This window comes from Portunus trituberculatus, chromosome 48 (assembly GCF_017591435.1).
Source record: "Portunus trituberculatus isolate SZX2019 chromosome 48, ASM1759143v1, whole genome shotgun sequence".
NCBI classification, from domain to species: domain Eukaryota; kingdom Metazoa; phylum Arthropoda; class Malacostraca; order Decapoda; family Portunidae; genus Portunus; species Portunus trituberculatus.
Window position 1 is genome coordinate 3,393,425 of NC_059302.1, and position 5,000 is coordinate 3,398,424.

Consider the following 5,000-nt stretch of genomic DNA (forward strand, 5'->3'; position numbering starts at 1 on the left):
GACCGTGGAAAAGAAATCTGCTTTGTAATTGGCTATTCCGGTGACCTCGTTGTGTATTCACGACCCATACGTCCCTTTAATTACCTCTAGGAACTGCCCTGACCTCTCACCTGGCCCGAGAGAGAGAGAGAGAGAGAGAGAGAGAGAGAGAGAGAGAGAGAGAGAGGAAGGTTAGAAAAGTTTCCCAATGGCCATTTTGACTTTCTTTAATAATCCAGTTGGCTTTTTCGTAATCTGCGTTATGTATACTTAGTTTCCTCCTCCTCCTCCTCCTCCTCCTCCTCCTCCTCCTCCTCCTCCTCCTCCTCCTCCTCCTCCTCCTCCTCTCCTATTTCCTCCTCCTCCTCCTCCTCCTCCTCCTCCTCCTCCTCCTCCTCCTCCTCTCTTCCTATTTCTCCTCTTCAATTCCTCCAACTTGACCTTTTTCTTTCCTCCACCTCATTTCATCATTCTCTCTCTCTCTCTCTCTCTCTCTCTCTCTCTCTCTCTCTCTCTCTCTCTCTCTCTCTCTCTCTCTCTCTCTCTCTCTCTCTCTCTCTCTCTCTCTCTCTCTCTCTCTCTCTCTCTCTCTCTCTCTCTCTCTCCTCCCCGTTTCAGCTTCATAACATATTTTTCTCTCCTTTTTATCAGTCTTTGTTTCATTCTTTCGTATTTTCTTCGTCTAACCCTCCTGCCTTTTCTCATTTTTCTTTGTTTTCTTTTGAGTGAGAGGAAGGGGAGTGAGAGGGGGAAGTGAGGGAAGAGAGTGGAGGTGGGAAGAGAGTTAGGGAGGAAGGGAGAGAAAGAGAGAGAAGAGAGAGAGAAAGAATGCCAGAGATGAGGAAAGGGGAGGAATATGGTGTGAGAGAGATAGAGATAGAGAGAGAGAGAGAGAGAGATATGGGAGGAAAAGAAAGGTGAATAATGAAGATATGAGAAGGAAGGAAGGAATAAATTAAGGAAGAATGGAATGAAAAGGAAAAATTGGAGAAAAGAATGAAAAGAAATGAATAAGGAAACAATAAAGAAGGCAGGAAGGAAGGAAAATGCAATAATAATAAAGGAAGGAATGAAGAAAAAGAGAAAAAGAAAGGAAACTATATTGGGGAAAGGACGAGAACAAAAAGGAGAAGGGAACAAAACAAGGAAAGAGAATAAATATAGAAAAAATAATGAAATAGAAAAGAAATTATTAGAAAAAGAAAAAAAGAGAAGAAACAAGGAAGCAAGAAAAGAAGAAAAGACAAGAAACAAGACAAATGATAAAAAAAAGTAAGAAAAAAGAAGGAAAGAAAAAAATGGGAAAAAATGAAAAGAAAGAAGCAAATAATGAAAGCAAGCAAGCAAACAAGGAAAAAAAGTAAAAAAAAAAAAAAGTAAGCAAGAGAAGATACAAGGAAGAGAGGAATTTAAAAGTTGAGGCAGAAGGAATTGAAGGTGATAAGGAGGATTATCACACACACACACACACACACACACACACACACACACACACACACACACACACACACACACACACACACACACACACACACACAGAAAGAGAGATGATTTTTATTTGGTCTCAGTAGGCGATACGGATCATTAGGAGAAAAAAAAATAAATATATGGTTGAAAGGCCTACATTGAAAAAGAGTAAGATGCTACAATGCACGAAGATATACATAAATACACAAACATACATATACGTACACAAAACCACATGTATAAACATATTCATGCATGTGTATCCTCATGCGCATGTGCCAATCTATACTCACTCATACAAACCAAGTATATACTTGTATACTCATACACAAGCAAATATATACTCACTTAGAGAGAGAGAGAGAGAGAGAGAGAGAGAGAGAGAGAGAGAGAGAGAGAGAGAGAGAGAGAGAGAGAGAGAGAGAGAGAAAGAGAGAGAGAGAAGGAGAGAGAGATACTGAAATCAACAAAATTACAGAAAAAAAGAAAAAACAAAATGACAAAGACAAACCTAAAAAAATGCAGTTGTAGAGAGAGAGAGAGAGAGAGAGAGAGAGAGAGAGAGAGAGAGAGAGAGTAATTCATCTCGGTCGCCTGCTGGTCACCCAGCCAGTCTTCCCCATTACGGAGTGAGCTCAGAGCTCATAGATCGACCTTCGGGTAGGACTGAGACCACAACACACTCCACACACCGGGAAAGCGAGGCCACAATCCCTCGAGTTACATCCCGTACCTATTTACTGCTAGGTGAATACACCCCACACATTAAGAGGCTTGCCCATATGCCTCGCCGCTTACCGGGATTCGAACCCGGGCCTCTCGATTGTGAGTCGAGCGTGCTAACCACTACACTACGCGGTGTGTGAGAGAGAGAGAGAGAGAGAGAGAGAGAGAGAGAGAGAGAGAGAGAGAGAGAGAGAGACCACCTCCCCCAACACCTGTTAGAGTAATGGCGGCCAGCAGTGATTTGATGCTGCAATTCCCTTCAAATGTTGCTTTTTATATCGAGGAAATAAATGTGCGCTGCTTCCATGAATAAAAATACTTATGCACATTTATATATGAAACGCTCGTATTTATGTTTATTTTCTCTCCCACTCCCTCTTTTTTAATGCATATCAGAACGAGAGAGAGAGAGAGAGAGAGAGAGAGAGAGAGAGAGAGAGAGAGAGAGAGAGAGCACTATCCCAAATTGGCCACTACTATGTAAGATCCAACTTGTTTATCTAAGAGAAACACGTCTCTGGAGAAAATATTGGATCTACATTCCTTTGCCCTCTCTCCTCTCATCCTCTTGTCCTCGCTCTCCTCCTCCTCCTCCTCCTCCTCCTCCTCCTCCTCCTCCTCCTCCTCCTCCTCCTCCTCCTCCTCCCTACCCTCCTCTTCCCTCCATCATCTTCACCTTCTTTACCTTTGTCTTCTTTTTTTGTAATTTACGACCTCTTCTGTTTCCTTTCTTTTTTTTTTTTTCCTACTTTTCCTTGTCTTTCATCTTCATTTCCTTGTTTTTTTTCTTTCTTTTTCTTTTCCTTTCTTTTTCTTACTTTTTGATGTCTTTTTTAATTTTCCTTTCCTTGTTTTTTTTTCTTTTCCCTTTCTTTTTTTTCTTACTTTGCTTTGTCTTTTATTTTCTTTTCCTTGCTTTTTTTTCTTTCTTTTCCTTTCTTTTTTTATTCTATTTTACGTCTTTTTATCATCCTTTCCTTTTTTTTTGCCTTTTTTTTAGATTTTGCTTTCTTCTGTCTTCTTTTGCTTGTCTTTTCTTCTTTTTTTTTCTTGTTTATGCTTTTCCTCTCTTCTTTTCCTTTTCTTTTTCTTTTTCAGTTTACGTTCTCTTCTATCTTCTCTTCTTTTTAGTTTAGTCCATCTTCTTTTTCTTGTCTTTTTTTTTTTCTAGTTTATCCTCTCTTCTATCTTCTTTTGTCTCTCTTATCTTTTTTTCCTTCTTTTATTTCCCTTCATCACCCTCCTTCTTCTTTTCCATCTTCTAATTTCCCTATCCTCACTTTCCTTTCCATCAGTTTACTTTCTATCCTCTTTTCCTTCTCATTTTTTTTCTTTTTTTCCTGTTTTTTTAGTATCATCTTCCCTTCATCATCCTTTTCCCCATCTTCTTTTCCTGTCATTTTCTTTTTTTTCCAGTTTCTCTATCCTTATCTTCTTTTCATCTTCCTCGTATTTTATCTTCCTTTCTCCTCTCCTCTCTTTCTTTTCAGTTTTTTTCTACCCTCTTCTTCCCTTCATCTTCCTCTTTTCCATTTTCTTTCCTTGTCATTTTCTTTATTTCCAGTTTCCCTGTCATCATTTTTCTTTTCCTCTTCGCTTCCATTGTCTTTTTCTTGTCATTTTCCTTTATTTCCAGTTTCCTTACCCTCATCTTCCCTTCTTCCTCCTCCTCCTTTCCATCTTTTATTTCCCATTTTTCCATTCACTCGTTTCTCGTGTTTTTTCTTTCATTTCCTTTCTATATTTCTTCATTTTTATTTTTCTGTTCATGCATACTTAATATCTCTCCCTCCCTCGTTTTCTTTAATTTTTGTACAGGTTCTCATTCTCTCTCTCTCTCTCTCTCTCTCTCTCTCTCTCTCTCTCTCTCTCTCTCTCTCTCTCTCTCTCTCTCTCTCTCTCCTATTTTACGTACATCAATCCTTCCTCTTCTTCCTTTCCTCTTCCCTTACATCCTCCTCCTTGCCTCCCTCTCCCTCTCCCTCTCCCCCTCCCCTTCTTCTCCCCTCCCTGCATCCATTTATTCCTCCCTTCAGTTTCCTTCCCCTCCTTTTACTCCTCTCCCAAAAGTCTCTTCTACCTTTTTATCTTTCCCCATCCATACCTACCTCATTTACTCCCCTCGCTTGCTCCCCTCTCATACACACACACACACACACACACACACACACACACACGTTTGCTCTCTCTCTCTCTCTCTCTCTCTCTCTCTCTCTCTCTCTCTTCTATTTTCCTTTCTCTGTTTCTCCTTTACTCTTCTCTTTCTCTTAAACTGTCTCACTTCTCTTTTTTTTTTCTCTTTCCCTGAATTTCTTCTTTGGTCTTCTTCTTTCTTTCGTTTCTTTCACCTTTTCCTTCTTATCATTCTCTCTCTTTTTTTTTCTTCTTATTTTATCTTTCTTGTCTTGTTTTCTCTCAGTCTTATTTTTCTTGATGTCTTGTTTGTCTGTCTTTCTTTGTCTGTGTGTTTGTCTATTTCTGTTTCTTTCTGTTTTATTTTCTTTTCTCTCTCTCTCTCTCTCTCTCTCTCTCTCTCTCTCTCTCTCTCTCTCTCTCATTTTTATCAGTGTTTATTTTGTCTGTCCTTATTTTCATTCGTCCATATTGGCTTTTCCACTGATTTTTTCTTTCTTTTCCTTTGCTTTCTTTTCAGTAAGAGAAACCCAGTAGGAGGAGTGGAGGAGAAAGAGAGAAAGAGAGAGAGAGAGAGAGAGAGAGAGAGAGAGAGAGAGAGAGAGAGAGAGAGAGAGAGAGAGAGAGGGAAAGAGGGAAAGAGAATGTCAAGGGTATCTTTTTGCAGTATTTAGATTTTGTTGTAGCTTTTCTTT